Here is a 21,497-nt window from a genome sequence, read left to right as displayed (position 1 = left end):
ATTTTGAACAATGTTTTTTGAGGGTTATAGAGCAACGAAATGTAACCCTGCAAAAAAGATTTCAGTTTTTTTAATGCTATATATCACAAAAATGTACCCAAGAGCATGAAATATTGTATGGGTCAGAAATGTGAGGAAACAAGCAAAATTTTCAAATGCTTTTTCTTATTGTTATATACCACCAAAATGTGACAGCAAATACATAATACTGTATGGATGAGTAATCTAATCCTGAACTATATTCTATGCTTTTTCTAAGTTTCACATACCATTGTATTGCAAACACTAAACATGTTAAAATGTATGGATGAGTCATTGAATCCATAAAAAAAGAATTAACAAAATTATTTTGAAAGTGTAGTTGATGTACTTGTACAATCATAAAGACTTTGCAGAAAGTGCAATGCCAGACAGAAATTATGAGGAGGGTCATCCATAGACCCCTGAAAAGCAACTGGCTGGCCTCATTAAAATATTGAATATTATAAATACTTTATGTGCTGCTATCATCTGGTGGTGTGGAAAAGTGTGGGCTAATCCAGGCTTTCTTCATGTTTAAGAGAGCGAGCCTGTCTGCATTTTCTGTTGACAGGCAAAATTGTCTGTCTGTTATCACTCACCCTTGCAGCACTAAAACCCCCCTCAGCAAGATGATAGTGGCTGGGCAGCACAATACCTGCAAGACATAGAGGGACAGCTCATCCTGGTGTCCAGTTTTGAGACTGATTAGTTGAAAGTCACACCGGTATTAGGGACGCTGGTTTGGTTGGTCAGCTGGACCATCTTTAAAAACATTTCTCTGTTTGTCAAAAATACCCAGTCATCAGACCCTAAGTGCTCATATAATCATAGAAATAAAGGTCATGGGAAAGGCATCGGTACACGAAGTTGACCATATGTGTCAAGTTTCATACAGCCAGCACTTCCTTGTCTCCACCATGATTACGACTCTCCACCTTCCTCCTCCTCCTCAGTTTCTTTCTTCTCATTCCCATCCTCAGATTGTGTGCCTACTAGCCTTTGTTGCGCCAGCTGCCAGCTCCTGTTCCTCCTCTTCTTCCTATTCAGCGTCCACCATCTCATTGATATCCACTTCACACTGAGCAGATGAGATAAGGCTGGGCTGGCTACAATCTCTCTTTGTTATTAAGGTACCTTCACACTAAACGATATCGCTAGCGATCTGTGACGTTGCAGCGTCCTGGCTAGCGATATCGTTTAGTTTGACATGCAGCAGCGATCAGGATCCTGCTGTGATATCGCTGGTCGTTGGTTAAAGTTCAGAACTTTATTTGGTCGTCAGACCGGCGTGTATCGTCGTGTTTGACACCAAAAGCAACGATACCAGCGATGTTTTACACTGGTAACCAGGGTAAACATCGGGTTACTAAGCGCAGGGCCGCGCTTAGTAACCCGATGTTTACCCTGGTTACCAGTGTAAAATGTAAAAAAACAAACTACATACATACTCACCTTCGCGTCCCCTGGCGTCCGCTTCCCACACTGACTGAGCGCCGTAAAGTGAAAGTGAAAGTACAGCACAGCGGTGACGTCACTGCTCTGCTGTTAGGGCCGGCGCTCACACAGTGCAGGGAAGCGGACGCCGGGGGACACGAATGTAAGTATGTACTGTTTGTTTTTTTTACATTTTACGCTGGTAACCAGGGTAAACATCGGGTTACTAAGCGCGGCCCTGCGCTTAGTAACCCGATGTTTACCCTGGTTACCCGGGGACCTCGGCATCGTTGGTCGCTGGAGAGCGGTCTGTGTGATAGCTCTCCAGCGATCAAACAGCGACGCTGCAGCGATCGGCATCGTTGTCGCTATCGCTGCAGCGTCGCCTAATGTGAAGGTACCTTTAGAAAAAAGAGGGGTATATTCAGCTTACTACGCTGTGTAATGCAGAGTCTCGGTTGAAAGCAATTCCTGGAGGTGGCTGACCCTGCCGGTGATTGCGGGAAACAAGGAAGGAGGGAGGAGTGGGTGAGTACAGCCATCCAGGCATTGTAAAAAAAACTTTATTTAATTCTCAAAACATAAAAAGGTGAAGATTAAAAGCAACCTGATGTGTATCTGGCACATCAGTGCCCTTAGTCATAGGTAATACCAAGACTAAGGGCACTGACGTGCCAGAAACATGTTAGGTTGGTTTTATCCCTTCACCATTTTATGATTTAAGAATTAAATAAAGTTTTTTCTTACAATACCTGGATGGCTGTGCACACCTATTCCTTCCTCCTTCCTTCTCTCTGTGTTATGTCTTCTTCCATCTCTACCTGGTCCGCATGCAAAGCTTCATGTTTAAGGGTATGTTCACACGTTCCTGATTTCAATCCTTTTTTTCAGGACTAAAAACCGCAGCTCTTGGCAGAAAACGCAGGTGCGTTTTTGGTGCGTTTTTGATGCGTTTTTGATGCGGTTTTTAGTGCGGTTTTTTATGCAGTTTTCTCTGCAGATTGTCTGTGTTTGACACAAATAAAGCTTTAACTGCAGTGGGGGAAAAAAAAAAGAAATTATGTCATTTCCTTGTCCAACCCTTTTCTTCTTCCATCCTCCATTTTGGGAATAAACACCAAAATGAGTGGACGTGTTTTGAATGACAGCGCTCCGCAGAGTGCTGAGCGTAGGCCAGATCACAGCCCGCGGATCCAGCTCTATCCAGCTATTTAAGTCTACGTTCACATTTGCGGTCTGCGCCGCAGCGTCGGGCGCCGCCGCATGCGTCATGCGCCCCTATATTTAACATGGGGGCGCATGGACATGCGTTGCACTTGCGTTTTGCGCCGCATGCGTCACTGCAGCGCACGCAGCGCAAGTTGCATTTTTGCTGCGTCCAAAATCAATCAAAAAAAGGACGCATGTGGCGCAAAACGCAGCGTTGTGCATGCGTTTTTGTTTGCGTTGTGTGTTGCGGTGCCGACGCTGCGGCGCACAATGCAAATGTGAACATAGCCTAAGTGCCACGTATTTAAGTGCCACGTATCACGTATTTCAGTGCCACGTATTTCAGTGCCATGTATTTCAGTGCCACGTATCACGTATTTAAGTGCCACGTATTTAAGTGCCACGTATTTAAGTGCCACGTATTTCAGTGCCACGTATTTCAGTGCCACGTATTTCTTTGCCATGTATCACGTATTTAAGTGCCACGTATTTAAGTGCCACGTATTTAAGTGCCACGTATTTAAGTGCCACGTATTTCAGTGCCACGTATTTCAGTGCCACGTATTTCAGTGCCACGTATCACATATTTAAGTGCCACGTATTTAAGTGCCACATATTTCAGTGCCACGTATTTCAGTGCCACGTATCACGTATTTAAGTGCCACGTATTTCAGTGCCACGTATTTCAGTGCCACGTATTTCAGTGCCACGTATTTAAGTGCCACGTATTTCAGTGGCACGTATTTCAGTGCCATGTATTTAAGTGCCACGTATCACGTATTTAAGTGCCACGTATTTAAGTGCCACGTATCACATATTTAAGTGACACGTATCACGTATTTAAGTGACACGTATCACGTATTTAAGTGCCACGTATCACATATTTAAGTGACACGTATCACGTATTTAAGTGACACGTATCACGTATTTAAGTGACACGTATCACGTATTTAAGTGACACGTATCACGTATTTAATTGCCACGTATTTAAGTGCCACGTATCACATATCCCACGAAGATCTTCCATGGAGAACAGACACATCCAGAGATATGTCTGCTCTCCACGGCTGCAGCAACACACTGACAGGAGCCATAGTTCCTGTCGGTGTGTCACTGCGCATGGGCGAGCGAGTTTACCGGCGGTCATTGACCCCAGCACTCTCGCTTAACGGCAGTGCTGCGTGGGAAAGTTCAACGCAGCTGTACTGCCGTTAACCGAGACGCCGGAGTCATTGAACTCCGGAACAGTACGCGATACACTGCTAGGAGCTTCGCTCCTGGCAGTGTATCGCCGGAGAGCAGCCGATCGGCGTGGGACACTCGTTTTATGGATTCTGCGGACAGGGAGTATGAATTTGATTTTTTATTTTGGGATTTTTTCCTGGAGGATCGAGGGCTTCGCCTACAAGTGTCCTGTTGGTGAGTATATACTCTGTGTTATATGTTGTATGTACTGTACTGTGTGTCATGTATGTGTATTGTGTGTGTTTTGTGTAACTTTACAACTGTGCTAAGTCGCCGGACACAGGGACAACTCTCCCATCCTAATACCGGATGGGAGTAGTAGTCCCATACGGCGACTTAGCACGATGGTGGCACTAGCGTCGCATGGGAACACGCACACACACACGCACACACACATACACACACACAGACACACACACATACATACACACACATACCAAATCAATCAAACGGCCGACACGATCCCCATGCGACGGTATGCCTCCATGTCTCTCCGCCCAAGCACTTCCGCCCACGCACTTCCGGCCGCTTCCCCGCACTTCCTGCTGCAGCGGTTCTGCACCACAAACTGCAATAAAACCCGCAGATATATTTTTGATCTGCGGGTTTTACTGCGGGTTTGACCTCACAATGGAGGTCTATGGGTGCAGAACCGCTGCTGTTTCGGGCAAAGAAGTGACATGCTCCTTCTTTTTTCCCGCAGCTATTCAGCGCGGCTTTTTTTTTTAAATTCAGGATCATGTGCACAGTGGTTCCTGTTTTCCATAGGGTACATTGTACTGTACCCTGCATGGAAAAAAGCTGCGGAACCGCAGCGGCAAAACCGCTGCGGTTCCACGGTAAAAAACGCACTGTGTGAACATGGCCTAACTGTGAGCAGCAACTGTTTAAGTAGGCGTGGGACAGACTTGTAACTTGCTATTTGTTGCAGAAATTACCATCTTATATGAACGCCGGCCACTGGGTGATGCTGATAGCAGGTCTGTAACAAGTGTATTCTTTTTTTTTGCCATTTGTTTAATCAGATGCATTTTTATTAACAGAGTTCAAATTTATAAGACAAAATCTATTTTGTCAGAATAGACGTGTTCACAAATTTCAAAATACCACCTTACCCCACCTTATTATAAATAAGAACAGTAAATGAACAGTAATATAGCATTCTTTTGGGATCAGCCCCTCTCCATCCAAGGTTTCCACAGTGTTTCAAAAGTTTTCCCCCCATTTATTTCCCCCCCTTTTATCTTCTCCATGTTAACAATAAGAGAAGACTGTCTATAAAATTCTCACAACGTCGGCGGTTCTTCACTTATCCAGTGTCTGGCGATTAGTTTCAGCGCAACATACAATAATCTGGCTATTGCTAACTTATGGCAATTGTGCACCCGAATCTCCTCCACATATCCCAAAATACACACCACAGGGTTTTTTTCAATTTTACAACCATATATTCTCTCAATTGCATCCCCCACTACTAACCAATATGAGTTCAGCTTTGGACATTGCCATAACATGTGTAGGATCCCCACCCCTTCAGCCTGTCACCTAGGACACTCAGATGTCAGTCTCAATCCGGCTCTATACAGCCTATCTGAAGTTCTATATACTCTATGGAGCACATATATCTGCAAGAGTCTACTCGGCTCACTTAATGATAATTGGGCAACAAACTCCATGATTTCTTCCCATTTATCCTCCTCTATTCTTCCCAACTCTTCCTCCCATTTCTCTTTTGCTTTAATCGGGTACTTGTTTAAAAAGGTATACAAGAAATCTTTGTAAATATCTGAAACCACCCCTTTTGTTCCCCCCTTCGCGCAGACATAGTCCACCAAAATATCTTTATGGATCTCCATTTTAACTGTTTTACTTTGTGTTATGAAGGCATGCCTCAACTGTCTATATTGAAGCCTACAAGCCTCCGGTAGCCCATAGTTCTCTTGTAGCGTCTCAAAAGATATCAATCCTTGCACATCCTGTATCTGGGCTAAGTATTGTATTCCCAATATCTTCCAATTTTTAAATTCCCCCATTTTAATAAACTCCAGCAATATTTCGCTTTGCCATATTGGAGAAAAATTGGTCAGATGTTCCACTCTCCTAGTCTTTTTAATTCCCTCCCAAACCTTTTGTATTAATGTCAAAGTGGGGTAAACTATTCCAAACTTCTTAAAATTACCTGCCTCCAAACCCTGAACTAACGGATCCATTCTAAACACCTGAACCAGAATCCTTTGTACTGAACCCATAAAATTTACTTCCGTCCAGCCTCACATCTGTTGACCCTGTGCTGCTAAAAAATAGATCCAAGAGTTCAGAAGCGCCAGTCCCCCTCCATCCTTGGGCCTCTGCAGCATTTCCAGCCTCATCCTTGGCTGTTTTTTCCCCAAAACCAGATCTCTAAATATAGAATTGATGGTACGAAACCATCTTTGGGGCAACCATATGGGGGTGTTGTGCACCACATACAATATTTGAGGCATGAGAATAATTTTAATCAAGTTTATTCTTCCCACCACTGAGAGATGTAATCTACACCACGCCCCTATTTTACTCCTAAATCTACCCAGCAATGGAGTAAAATTCAGGTCCACATAACTCGAGAGTGGAAGTGACACCTGGATACCCAAATATTTAAACTGTTGAACCATTGCCAACTTACTCCCCTCCCCAGCTACCAGGAGATCATCATTATTTTCATCCACAGCTAATATATTGGATTTCTCCCAGTTAATTTCTAGGTCTGATACAGTCCCAAGTGTCCTAAGGATGTTCATCGCTCCCAACAATAACTCCCCAGAGTCCTCCAAGAAAAGTAACACGTCATCTGCATATAGGTCTATTTTCTCTTCTACTAGGCCATACCTAAACCCTTTGACTGAGGGTAATTGTCTGCGCCAAGGGCTCCACTGCCAGCACAAAAAGTAACAGAGACAGTGGACACCCCTGCCTAGTCCCCCTATATAGATCAAAACTTCTAGACAATTGTCCGTTAACTTTAACCCTAGCAGTCGGGGATGTATACAGTAGTCACACCCACGATATAAAAGTCGGCCCAAATCCAAACCCTCTCAATGCCTCCCAAAGATAACACCATTTGACACTATCAAATGCTTTACGTGCATCCAGCGATACCACAACCCTACTACCCTCGTAATCCGACGGCAGCTGCAAGTTCAAAAAGAGTCTATGCAAATTTATCGCTGTAGATTTGTTCTGCATAAAACCAGATTGATCTGGATGAACCAGGTCCTGAACCACACTCGCCAATTGGTTAGCCACTACCTTGGCTAAAATGTTAACATCTGCCATCAGCAATGAGATGGGCCTATAAGATTCTGCCAGCTCTGGGTCTTTACCTTCCTTTGGAATAACCACCACTACTGCCTCTCTCATGGACACCGGTAGCTCACCTTCCTATAGCGCCTCCTCAAAGACTACCTTTAATTTGGCCACTGATACATCCATCAATTGTTTATAGATCTCAACCGGGAGTCCGTCTGCCCCAGGGGCCCTATTATTTGTCAATGACATGATAGCAATTTTAATCTCTTCTTCCATTATAGGTTCTTCCAACCTCATCCTATCACAGTACTGGGAAGTCCCGTCGCTCCAAGAAACCCTTCTACACTGTGTTCCAAATTATTATGCAAATTGGTTTTAAGTGTCATAAAGATTTAATTGTTTTGTTTTTCAAATAAACTCGTGGATGGTATTGTGTCTCAGGGCTCAATGGATCACTGAAATCAATCTTAAACACATGTGATAATTGGTTTTCCAGGTGATTCTAATTAAAGGAAAACTACTTAAAAATGATGTTCCACATTATTAAGCAGGTCACAGTTTTCAAGTAACATGGGAAAGAAAAAGGATCTCTCTGCTGCTGAAAAGCATGAAATAGTGCAATGCCTTGGTGAAGGGATGAAAACATTAGAAATTTTCCAAAAACATAAGCGTGATCATCGTACTGTTAAGAGATTTGTGGCTGTATCTGAGCACAAATGTGCTTGTGCTGATAAAGGCATAATGAGGAAGATTTCTGAAAGGCAAGTTCATCGGATTAAGAGAGCAGCTGCCAAAAAGCCATTACAAAGCAGCAAACAGATATTTGAAGCTGCTGGTGCCTCTGGAGTCCCTCGAACCTCAAGGTGTAGGCTCCTTCAAAGGCATGCTGTGGTGCATAAACCTACTATTCGGCCACCTTTAAACAGTGTTCACAAGCAGAAATGGTTGTATTGGGCCCACACATACATGAAGACTAATTTCCAAACAGTCTTGTTTACTGATAAGTAGGGTTGAGCGACTTTCATTTTTTTAAGATCGAGTAGGGTTTTGGGAAACCCGATTTTGTCCAGAGTCGAGTCGAGTGCAGTCGGCCGATTATCGCTAAAAGTCGGGGATCGACCGAAACACGAAACCCAATGCAAGTCAATGGGGAAGCATAGTCGGCAGTGAGTGGAGGCCAGGAAAACACCTACAGTGCCCATTTTAATGCCAAAAACATCCATTCTTGTTTCTGAAGCTTGCCAATCTTAATTAACTGTATAATAATAGTTGGGCATAGGGAATTGGGTGAAAGTTGTGGGGGGAGTAGGGCTGGCTCAAGTTTTTCGTGGGCCCAGGAAATGCGGACTACGTCACGGCGGTGTTGCAGGGAAAGGTAAGTATTTAAAAGTTGCAAGTGCTGTGATCCTGAGCAAGCAGGGGGGGGGCCCACTCGTTCGCATTGCCACTGGCACAGGGCCCCTCAAAGTACGGCGGTGTGTTTGCATGGCGGGGGCGCCTCCCACCAGCAGCGACACTTTTGCGTACTCTGAGGGGCCCTGTGCCAGTGACGTCGCCAACGAGTATGCCCCCCCACCTGATGAAGGAACCTGCACTTTCATCTGCACCTTCCTCTTTGTCCCTGTGTAAGGTGGTATAACATGCGGGAAGGGGAACCTTACTTTCAGCAGGGACAGATTCTGGCTGTGTAGAGTACAAGGGGAATGTAGTGGTCTAGGTCAATGTACCAGCAGACTCATTTAGCAGTGGCTGGGCAATGGGCAGGATGAGGAGGAAACAGATATAGGGCCAAAGAATAAAGTAGGCTACATGCAGTTCAAAATTGGTAACAGGACTAAACAGGCGGCATTGCTTTGTTCAGTGGAGTAGCAAACCCAAGAGCAGCAGACACTGTTTCAAGGGCCTAACCACACTAGTAGGCCAAATGCAGTTTAATATCTGATAGTATAGGGCGAAAGCCAGAATGTGGAAGCTCAGCTTTGTTCAGTTGAGGACAACACCAGGGAGGGGCAGACACCTTTAGTAGGCCGGAAAAGCCTATTGCATTTTTTAAAATGGTAATTTGGAGCAGAAGGTTGAAGCTCAGCTTTATTTACTTGAGGGCAACACCAGGGAGGGGCAGAAGCCGTTAGTAGGCCCTAACCACCATTTTTTTTTTTTAAACCACATAATGAGAGCCGGAAGGTTGAAGCTCAGCTTTATTTAGTTGAGGACAACACCAGGGAGGGGCACACAGACAGACACCTTTAGTAGGCCTGAAAAGCCTATTGCATTTTTCAAAATGGTAATTTGGAGCAGAAGGTTGAAGCTCAGCTTTATTTAGTTGAGGGCAACACCAGGGAGGGGCAGAAGCCGTTAGTAGGCCCTAACCACCATTTTTTTTTTAAAACCACATAATGAGAGCCGGAAGGTTGAAGCTCAGCTTTATTTAGTTGAGGACAACACCAGGGAGGGGCAGAAGCCGTTAGTAGGCCCTAACCACCATTTTTTTTTTTTAAACCACATAATGAGAGCCGGAAGGTTGAAGCTCAGCTTTATTTAGTTGAGGACAACACCAGGGAGGGGCACACAGACAGACACCTTTAGTAGGCCTGAAAAGCCTATTGCATTTTTCAAAATGGTAATTTGGAGCAGAAGGTTGAAGCTCAGCTTTATTTAGTTGAGGGCAACACCAGGGAGGGGCAGAAGCCGTTAGTAGGCCCTAACCACCATTTTTTTTTTAAAACCACATAATGAGAGCCGGAAGGTTGAAGCTCAGCTTTATTTAGTTGAGGACAACACCAGGGAGGGGCAGAAGCCGTTAGTAGGCCCTAACCACCATTTTTTTTTTTTAAACCACATAATGAGAGCCGGAAGGTTGAAGCTCAGCTTTATTTAGTTGAGGACAACACCAGGGAGGGGCACACAGACAGACACCTTTAGTAGGCCTGAAAAGCCTATTGCATTTTTCAAAATGGTAATTTGGAGCAGAAGGTTGAAGCTCAGCTTTATTTAGTTGAGGGCAACACCAGGGAGGGGCAGAAGCCGTTAGTAGGCCCTAACCACCATTTTTTTTTTAAAACCACATAATGAGAGCCGGAAGGTTGAAGCTCAGCTTTATTTAGTTGAGGACAACACCAGGGAGGGGCAGAAGCCGTTAGTAGGCCCTAACCACCATTTTTTTTTTTAAAACCACATAATGAGAGCCGGAAGGTTGAAGCTCAGCTTTATTTAGTTGAGGACAACACCAGGGAGGGGCAGAAGCCGTTAGTAGGCCCTAACCACCATTTTTTTTTTTAAAACCACATAATGAGAGCCGGAAGGTTGAAGCTCAGCTTTATTTAGTTGAGGACAACACCAGGGAGGGGCACACAGACAGACACCTTTTGTAGGCCTGAAAAGCCTATTGCATTTTTCAAAATGGTAATTTGGAGCAGAAGGTTGAAGCTCAGCTTTATTTAGTTGAGGGCAACACCAGGGAGGGGCAGAAGCCGTTAGTAGGCCCTAACCACCATTTTTTTTTTAAAACCACATAATGAGAGCCGGAAGGTTGAAGCTCAGCTTTATTTAGTTGAGGACAACACCAGGGAGGGGCACACAGACAGACACCTTTTGTAGGCCTGAAAAGCCTATTGCATTTTTCAAAATGGTAATTTGGAGCAGAAGGTTGAAGCTCAGCTTTATTTAGTTGAGGGCAACACCAGGGAGGGGCAGAAGCCGTTAGTAGGCCCTAACCACCATTTTTTTTTTAAAACCACATAATGAGAGCCGGAAGGTTGAAGCTCAGCTTTATTTAGTTGAGGACAACACCAGGGAGGGGCAGAAGCCGTTAGTAGGCCCTAACCACCATTTTTTTTTTTAAAACCACATAATGAGAGCCGGAAGGTTGAAGCTCAGCTTTATTTAGTTGAGGACAACACCAGGGAGGGGCAGAAGCCGTTAGTAGGCCCTAACCACCATTTTTTTTTTAAAACCACATAATGAGAGCCGGAAGGTTGAAGCTCAGCTTTATTTAGTTGAGGACAACACCAGGGAGGGGCAGAAGCCGTTAGTAGGCCCTAACCACCATTTTTTTTTTTAAAACCACATAATGAGAGCCGGAAGGTTGAAGCTCAGCTTTATTTAGTTGAGGACAACACCAGGGAGGGGCAGAAGCCGTTAGTAGGCCCTAACCACCATTTTTTTTTTTAAAACCACATAATGAGAGCCGGAAGGTTGAAGCTCAGCTTTATTTAGTTGAGGACAACACCAGGGAGGGGCAGAAGCCGTTAGTAGGCCCTAACCACCATTTTTTTTTTAAAACCACATAATGAGAGCCGGAAGGTTGAAGCTCAGCTTTATTTAGTTGAGGACAACACCAGGGAGGGGCAGAAGCCGTTAGTAGGCCCTAACCACCATTTTTTTTTTTAAAACCACATAATGAGAGCCGGAAGGTTGAAGCTCAGCTTTATTTAGTTGAGGACAACACCAGGGAGGGGCAGAAGCCGTTAGTAGGCCCTAACCACCATTTTTTTTTTTAAAACCACATAATGAGAGCCGGAAGGTTGAAGCTCAGCTTTATTTAGTTGAGGACAACACCAGGGAGGGGCACACAGACAGACACCTTTAGTAGGCCTGAAAAGCCTATTGCATTTTTCAAAATGGTAATTTGGAGCAGAAGGTTGAAGCTCAGCTTTATTTAGTTGAGGGCAACACCAGGGAGGGGCAGAAGCCGTTAGTAGGCCCTAACCACCATTTTTTTTTTAAAACCACATAATGAGAGCCGGAAGGTTGAAGCTCAGCTTTATTTAGTTGAGGACAACACCAGGGAGGGGCACACAGACAGACACCTTTAGTAGGCCTGAAAAGCCTATTGCATTTTTTAAAATGGTAATTTGGAGCAGAAGGTTGAAGCTCAGCTTTATTTAGTTGAGGGCAACACCAGGGAGGGGCAGAAGCCGTTAGTAGGCCCTAACCACCATTTTTTTTTTTTAAACCACATAATGAGAGCCGGAAGGTTGAAGCTCAGCTTTATTTAGTTGAGGGCAACACCAGGGAGGGGCAGAAGCCGTTAGTAGGCCCTAACCACCATTTTTTTTTTTTAAACCACATAATGAGAGCCGGAAGGTTGAAGCTCAGCTTTATTTAGTTGAGGGCAACACCAGGGAGGGGCAGAAGCCGTTAGTAGGCCCTAACCAAAGTTGAAGGCCAAATGCAGTTTAATTTCTGATACTATAGGCCGAAAGCCAGAAGGTGGAAGTTCCGATTTAGACAGTGGAGGACAATTTGAATTAGGGACTGCAGACAGACTTAGTAGGCTGTCCCCTGTGGACCATGCATCCACCACATTAACCCATTGCGCCGTAATGGACACGTAATCTTCCGTGGCCATGCCTACAGGTCCATGCGTCTGTTGTCAGGTGCACCTTTGTACTCACAGATTGCCAGAGTGCATGGACAATGCGGTCTTCTACATGCTGGTGGAGGGTTGGGATGGCTTTTCTCGCAAAAGAAGTGTCGACTGGTTAGCTTGTAGCGTGGTACAGCGTAGTCCATCATGGCCTTATTAATAGTAAATAAAATATATAACTAGGCTCTATGAACTTTTAAATAGGTTCCAGGGGTACACGGGCAGCATTGGTGTGGTCAGTGGAGGAGTATTGCAAGTAGGGGCTGCAGACAGGCTATCAAAGGCCTAAAATAACAAACAGTAGGCAGTCATGGCAGTTTTACATCGGTTACATGGATACACAGGCAGGCACTCCAGGCAGCATTGTGGTCAGTGGAGGAGTATTGCAAGTAGGGGCCGCAGACAGGCTATCAAAGGCCTAAAATAACAAACAATAGGCTCATGGCAGTTTTACAGCGGTTACATGGATACACGGGCAGGCAGCTTGGTGGTCAGTGGAGGAGTATTTAAAGTAGGGACCGCAGACAGGCTTCAAAGGCCTAACATAAGAAAATGGGCTGGCTGTAGGCACTTTATAATTGGTTCCAGGGGTACACGGGCAGCAGTGGTCTGGTCAGTGGAGGAGTATTTAAAGTAGGGACCGCAGACAGGCTATCAAAGGCCTAACATAACAAACAATAGGCTCATGGCAGTTTCACAGCGGTTACATGGATACACGGGCAGGCAGCTTGGTGGTCAGTGGAGGAGTATTGCAAGTAGGGGCTGCAGACAGGCTATCAAAGGCCTAAAATAACAAACAGTAGGCAGTCATGGCAGTTTTACATCGGTTACATGGATACACAGGCAGGCACTCCAGGCAGCATTGTGGTCAGTGGAGGAGTATTGCAAGTAGGGGCCGCAGACAGGCTATCAAAGGCCTAAAATAACAAACAATAGGCTCATGGCAGTTTTACAGCGGTTACATGGATACACGGGCAGGCAGCTTGGTGGTCAGTGGAGGAGTATTTAAAGTAGGGACCGCAGACAGGCTTCAAAGGCCTAACATAAGAAAATGGGCTGGCTGTAGGCACTTTATAATTGGTTCCAGGGGTACACGGGCAGCAGTGGTCTGGTCAGTGGAGGAGTATTTAAAGTAGGGACCGCAGACAGGCTATCAAAGGCCTAACATAACAAACAATAGGCTCATGGCAGTTTCACAGCGGTTACATGGATACACGGGCAGGCAGCTTGGTGGTCAGTGGAGGAGTATTGCAAGTAGGGGCTGCAGACAGGCTATCAAAGGCCTAAAATAACAAACAGTAGGCAGTCATGGCAGTTTTACATCGGTTACATGGATACACAGGCAGGCACTCCAGGCAGCATTGTGGTCAGTGGAGGAGTATTGCAAGTAGGGGCCGCAGACAGGCTATCAAAGGCCTAAAATAACAAACAATAGGCTCATGGCAGTTTTACAGCGGTTACATGGATACACGGGCAGGCAGCTTGGTGGTCAGTGGAGGAGTATTTAAAGTAGGGACCGCAGACAGGCTTCAAAGGCCTAACATAAGAAAATGGGCTGGCTGTAGGCACTTTATAATTGGTTCCAGGGGTACACGGGCAGCAGTGGTCTGGTCAGTGGAGGAGTATTTAAAGTAGGGACCGCAGACAGGCTATCAAAGGCCTAACATAACAAACAATAGGCTCATGGCAGTTTCACAGCGGTTACATGGATACACGGGCAGGCAGCTTGGTGGTCAGTGGAGGAGTATTGCAAGTAGGGGCTGCAGACAGGCTATCAAAGGCCTAAAATAACAAACAGTAGGCAGTCATGGCAGTTTTACATCGGTTACATGGATACACAGGCAGGCACTCCAGGCAGCATTGTGGTCAGTGGAGGAGTATTGCAAGTAGGGGCCGCAGACAGGCTATCAAAGGCCTAAAATAACAAACAATAGGCTCATGGCAGTTTTACAGCGGTTACATGGATACACGGGCAGGCAGCTTGGTGGTCAGTGGAGGAGTATTTAAAGTAGGGACCGCAGACAGGCTTCAAAGGCCTAACATAAGAAAATGGGCTGGCTGTAGGCACTTTATAATTGGTTCCAGGGGTACACGGGCAGCAGTGGTCTGGTCAGTGGAGGAGTATTTAAAGTAGGGACCGCAGACAGGCTATCAAAGGCCTAACATAACAAACAATAGGCTCATGGCAGTTTCACAGCGGTTACATGGATACACGGGCAGGCAGCTTGGTGGTCAGTGGAGGAGTATTGCAAGTAGGGGCTGCAGACAGGCTATCAAAGGCCTAAAATAACAAACAGTAGGCAGTCATGGCAGTTTTACATCGGTTACATGGATACACAGGCAGGCACTCCAGGCAGCATTGTGGTCAGTGGAGGAGTATTGCAAGTAGGGGCCGCAGACAGGCTATCAAAGGCCTAAAATAACAAACAATAGGCTCATGGCAGTTTTACAGCGGTTACATGGATACACGGGCAGGCAGCTTGGTGGTCAGTGGAGGAGTATTTAAAGTAGGGACCGCAGACAGGCTTCAAAGGCCTAACATAAGAAAATGGGCTGGCTGTAGGCACTTTATAATTGGTTCCAGGGGTACACGGGCAGCAGTGGTCTGGTCAGTGGAGGAGTATTTAAAGTAGGGACCGCAGACAGGCTATCAAAGGCCTAACATAACAAACAATAGGCTCATGGCAGTTTCACAGCGGTTACATGGATACACGGGCAGGCAGCTTGGTGGTCAGTGGAGGAGTATTGCAAGTAGGGGCTGCAGACAGGCTATCAAAGGCCTAAAATAACAAACAGTAGGCAGTCATGGCAGTTTTACATCGGTTACATGGATACACAGGCAGGCACTCCAGGCAGCATTGTGGTCAGTGGAGGAGTATTGCAAGTAGGGGCCGCAGACAGGCTATCAAAGGCCTAAAATAACAAACAATAGGCTCATGGCAGTTTTACAGCGGTTACATGGATACACGGGCAGGCAGCTTGGTGGTCAGTGGAGGAGTATTTAAAGTAGGGACCGCAGACAGGCTTCAAAGGCCTAACATAAGAAAATGGGCTGGCTGTAGGCACTTTATAATTGGTTCCAGGGGTACACGGGCAGCAGTGGTCTGGTCAGTGGAGGAGTATTTAAAGTAGGGACCGCAGACAGGCTATCAAAGGCCTAACATAACAAACAATAGGCTCATGGCAGTTTCACAGCGGTTACATGGATACACGGGCAGGCAGCTTGGTGGTCAGTGGAGGAGTATTGCAAGTAGGGGCTGCAGACAGGCTATCAAAGGCCTAAAATAACAAACAGTAGGCAGTCATGGCAGTTTTACATCGGTTACATGGATACACAGGCAGGCACTCCAGGCAGCATTGTGGTCAGTGGAGGAGTATTGCAAGTAGGGACCGCAGACAGGCTTCAAAGGCCTAACATAAAAAAATGGGCTGGCTGTAGGCACTTTATAATTGGTTCCAGGGGTACACGGGCAGCAGTGGTCTGGTCAGTGGAGGAGTATTTAAAGTAGGGACCGCAGACAGGCTATCAAAGGCCTAAAATAACAAACAATAGGCTCATGGCAGTTTCACAGCGGTTACATGGATACACGGGCAGGCAGCTTGGTGGTCAGTGGAGGAGTATTGCAAGTAGGGGCCGCAGACAGGCTATCAAAGGCCTAAAATAACAAACAATAGGCTCATGGCAGTTTTACAGCGGTTACATGGATACACAGGCAGCTTGGTGGTGAGTGGAGGAGTAGTGCAAGGAGTGTCTGTCCCAGTACTCCCAAAATATAAATAGATGTTAATGTCTCGCAAAACAACCAAAACAAAAAAAAAAGGTGGCATACTTAGGTACAGGGGTGGGCTCATCTACTGAGTTTCTGACATAGTAATTTGGCAGTAACTATTTAATGGTGCCAATATAGGACACAGACACAGACTACTTTAAGTTGCATCATAGATGTCTACAAATTTGTATTGTCAGTGCCAGACATTGAATGATGTCAGCGAATAGACTAAAGATTGGTGGAGCTGTGCGACATAATTTTGCACGTGGTAGAGCACATTTTGAGCTGGGGTAGGGGGGAACTCTCTTGAGGCCGGCGGGACCGCCCCAGGGCCCCTCATGTTACAACGGTGTGTCTGACGTTGGGTGCGCACCACCACCGCCAGAGACACTACATTGTACTATGAGGGACCCAGTAGCAATGCCGTTAACCAAAAGCGAGCACACCCACCTCTTCAGACAAACAGCAGTCTCACGGGTGCTTGCGCCAAGTCGCGATACCACGGCCCCGTGTGGGGAGTTTTGCCATTTAGGGAGGTGTAAACATGTCGTATGCTGTACAATCAGCTGCAGCAAATTAGACATTAGAAAAGTAATTCACAGGCAAGAGCTTTTCATAGGAAAGCTAGGTGTCGGCCGGGCAAGGTGGGGCAAAAGATTTCGAAATCCAGTTGTGGTTCATTTTAATGAATGTTAGATCGTCAACATTTTGGGTAGCCAGACGAGTCCTTTTTTCGGTTAATATTGAACCTGCAGCACTGAATACTCTTTCTGATAGGACACTTGCTGCCGGGCAAGCAAGCTCCTGCAATGCATATTCTGCCAATTCTGGCCAGGTGTCTAATTTGGAGGCCCAGTAATCAAATGGGAATGACGGTTGAGGGAGAACATCGATAAGGGATGAAAAATAGTTAGTAACCATACTGGACAAATGTTGTCTCCTGTCACTTTCAATTGATGCAGCAGTACCTGTCCTGTCTGCGGTCATAGCAAAATCACTCCACAACCTGGTCAGAAAACCCCTCTGTCCAATGCCACTTCTGATGTGTGCACCCCTAACACTCCTAGTCTGCTGCCCCCTGGAGCTCGTGTGAGAACGATCACGTGCGCTGTGTGCTGGGAATGCCTGAAGCAAACGGTCAACAAGAGTTGATTGTTTGGTTGCTAATATTAGTTCCAAGTTCTCATGTGGCATAATATTTTGCAATTTGCCTTTATAGCGTGGATCAAGGAGGCAGGCCAACCAGTAATCGTCATCGTTCATCATTTTCGTAATGCGTGTGTCCCTTTTTAGGATACGTAAGGCATAATCCGCCATGTGGGCCAAAGTTCCAGTTGTCAAATCTCCGGTTGTGATTGGTTGAGGGGCAGTTGCAGGCAAATCTACGTCACTTGTGTCCCTCAAAAAACCAGAACCCGGCCGTGACACGCAACCAAATTCCTGTGCCCCCGGGAAAGGTTCGGCATTAAAAATATACTCATCCCCATCATCCTCCTCGTCCTCCACCTCCTCTTCGCCCGCTACCTCGTCCTGTACACTGCCCTGACCAGACAATGGCTGACTGTCATCAAGGCTTTCCTCTTCCTCTGGTGCAGACGCCTGCTCCTTTATGTGCGTCAAACTTTGCATCAGCAGACGCATTAGGGGGATGCTCATGCTTATTACGGCGTTGTCTGCACTAACCAGCCGTGTGCATTCCTCAAAGCACTGAAGGACTTGACACATGTCTTGTATCTTAGACCACTGCACACCTGACAACTCCATGTCTGCCATCCTACTGCCTGCCCGTGTATCCTCCCACAAATAAATAACAGCACGCCTCTGTTCGCACAGTCTCTGAAGCATGTGCAGTGTTGAGTTCCACCTTGTTGCAACGTCTATGATTAGGCGATGCTGGGGAAGGTTCAAAGACCGCTGATAGGTCTGCATACGGCTGGCGTGTACAGGCGAACGTCGGATATGTGAGCAAAGTGCACGCACTTTGAGGAGCAGGTCGGAGAACCCAGGATAAGTTTTCAATAAGCACTGCACCACCAGGTTTAAGGTGTGAGCCAGGCAAGGAATGTGTTTCAGTTGGGAAAGGGAGATGGCAGCCATGAAATTCCTTCCGTTATCACTCACTACCTTGCCTGCCTCAAGATCTACTGTGCCCAGCCACGACTGCGTTTCTTGTTGCAAGAACTCGGACAGAACTTCCGCGGTGTGTCTATTGTCGCCCAAGCACTTCATAGCCAATACAGCCTGCTGACGCTTGGCAGTAGCTGGCCCATAATGGGACAACTGGTGTGCAACAGTGTCATCTGCCGATGGAGTGGTTGGCAGACTGCGTTCTGTGGAAGAGCTGTAGCTTCTGCAGGAGGACGAGGAGGAGGAGGAGGAGGGGGTGCGAACGCCTACAGCCAACTGTTTCCTAGACCGTGGGCTAGGCACAACTGTCCCTAAATTGATGTCGCCTGTGGACCCTGCATCCACCACATTCACCCAGTGTGCCGTGATGGACACATAACGTCCCTGGCCATGCCTACTGGTCCATGCATCTGTAGTCAGGTGCACCTTTGTACTCACAGATTGCCTGAGTGCATGGACGATGCGCTGTTTAACATGCTGGTGCAGGGCTGGGATGGCTTTTCTGGAAAAAAAGTGTCGACTGGGTAGCTCGTATCGTGGTTCAGCGTACTCCATCAGGGCTTTGAAAGCTTCGCTTTCAACTAACCGGTAGGGCATCATCTCTAACGAGATTAGTCTAGCTATGTGGGCGTTAAAACCCTGTGTACGCGGATGCGAGGATAAGTACTTCCTTTTTCTAACCAGAGTCTCATGTAGGGTGAGCTGGACTGGAGAGCTGGAGATCGTGGAACTTTCGGGTGTGCCGGTGTACATGGCAGACTGAGAGACGGTTGGAGACGGTATTGTTTCCGCCGGTGCCCTAGATGCAATATTTCCTCCTACAAAACTGGTGATTCCCTGACCCTGACTGCTTTTGGCTGGCAAAGAAACCTGCACAGATACTGCCTGTGGTGCGGAAAATGGTGGCCTTACAGTGACGGAAGGGATGTTGCGTTGCTGACTAGCTTCATTGGCCGAGGGTGCTACAACCTTGAGGGACGTTTGGTAGTTAGTCCAGGCTTGAAAATGCATGGTGGTTAAGTGTCTATGCATGCAACTAGTATTTAGACTTTTCAGATTCTGACCTCTGCTTAAGCTAGTTGAACATTTTTGACAGATGACTTTGCGCTGATCAGTTGGATGTTGTTTAAAAAAATGCCAGACTGCACTCTTCCTAGACTCGGATCCCTTTTCAGGGATTGCAGACTGAGCTTTAACCGGATGGCAACGCTGTGCTCCAACAGGTTTTGGCTTTGACACGCGTTTTGGGCCAGATACGGGCCCGGCAGATGTAACCTGTTGCGATGTTGATGCCTGCTGCGGCCCCTCCTCCACCTCCGCTTCTGAACTACTGCCGCCTGCACCCTGTTCCCCCAATGGCTGCCAATCGGGGTCAATAACTGGGTCATCTATTACCTCCTCTTCGAGCTCGTGTGCAACTTCGTCTGTGTCACTGTGTCGGTCGGTGGTATAGCGTTCGTGGCGGGGCAACATAGTCTCATCAGGGTCTGATTGTGGATCTGTACCCTGAGAGGGCAATGTGGTGGTCTGAGTCAAAGGAGCAGCATAGTACTCTGGCTGTGGCTGTGCATCAGTGCACTCCATGTCAGAATATACTTGTAATGGGCATGGCCTGTTAAATGTTTCACTTTCTAAGCCAGGGACGGTATGTGTAAAGAGCTCCATGGAGTGACCCGTTGTGTCGCCTGCTGCATCCTTCTCTCTTGTTGTAGTTTTTGCTGAGGAGGACAAGGAAGCGACTTGTCCCTGACCGTGAACATCCACAAGCGACGCGCTGCTTTTACATTTACCAGTTTCGGAAGAGGAGGCAAAAGAGCTAGAGGCTGAGTCTGCAATGTAAGCCAAAACTTGCTGTTGCTGCTCCGCCTTTAAAAGCGGTTTTCCTACTCCCAGAAAAGAGAGCGTTCGAGGCCTTGTGTAGCCTGACGACGAAACTGGCTCCACAGCTCCAGACTTAGGTGGAATATTTTTATCCCCACGACCACCTGATGCTCCTCTACCACTACCATCATTACCAGCTGACAATGAACGCCCACGACGACCTCTTGCACCAGACTTCCTCATTGTTTTAAAATCTTAACCAAAGTAACTTTATTTGTTGCTGTCAAACAACTTACACGGTGAGCTATAACTTCAGTATGATTTCAATATCCCTTAACAGGTTGGTGAGACCACAAGGAAAATCAGGCACAATGTTACACACTCTGTTTTCTGTGGCACAAAATCACAGAGATGACACACACGCAGGACTGTCACTCAAGCACTAATGTCAATATTAATCTCCCACCTAATTTATTTTTTTTTTTTTCTCAGGGAGACTTTAGAAACCAAATAATATTAAAAAAAAAAAAAAAAAAGGCTTTCTATGGCCCACAATTAGAGAGAGAGAGGTGGCACACCCAGGAGTCAAGACTGGCACACAAGCTGAGAGGGCAATATTACTCTCCCACTGTTTTTTTATGTATTTTTTGTTTTTTCAGGGAGACTTTAGAAACCCAATAATATTTTAAAAAAAAAATAAATAGGCTTTCTATGGCCCACTGAATGAGAGGGAGAGAGGTGGCACACCCAGGAGTCAAGACTGGCACACAAGCTGAAAGGGCAATATTACTCTCCCACTGTTTTTTTAGGTTTTTTTTTTTTTTTCAGGGAGACTTTAGAAACCCAATAATATTTTAAAAAAAAAATAAATAGGCTTTCTATGGCCCACTGAATGAAAGGGAGAGAGGTGGCACACCCAGGAGTCAAGACTGGCACACAAGCTGAAAGGGCAATATTACTCTCCCACTGTTTTTTTATGTATTTTTTGTTTTTTCAGGGAGACTTTAGAAACCCAATAATATTTAAAAAAAAAAATAAATAGGCTTTCTATGGCCCACTGAATGAGAGGGAGAGAGGTGGCACACCCAGGAGTCAAGACTGGCACACAAGCTGAAAGGGCAATATTAATCTCCCACTGTTTTTTTAGGTTTTTTTTTTTTTTTCAGGGAGACTTTAGAAACCAAATAATATAAAAAAAAAAAAAAAAAAAAAATAGG

Source organism: Ranitomeya variabilis, chromosome 2, assembly GCF_051348905.1.
Source record: "Ranitomeya variabilis isolate aRanVar5 chromosome 2, aRanVar5.hap1, whole genome shotgun sequence".
Lineage (NCBI taxonomy): Eukaryota > Metazoa > Chordata > Amphibia > Anura > Dendrobatidae > Ranitomeya > Ranitomeya variabilis.
The sequence above is the reverse complement of the archived record's forward strand: the minus strand, read 5'-3'. Positions refer to the sequence as shown.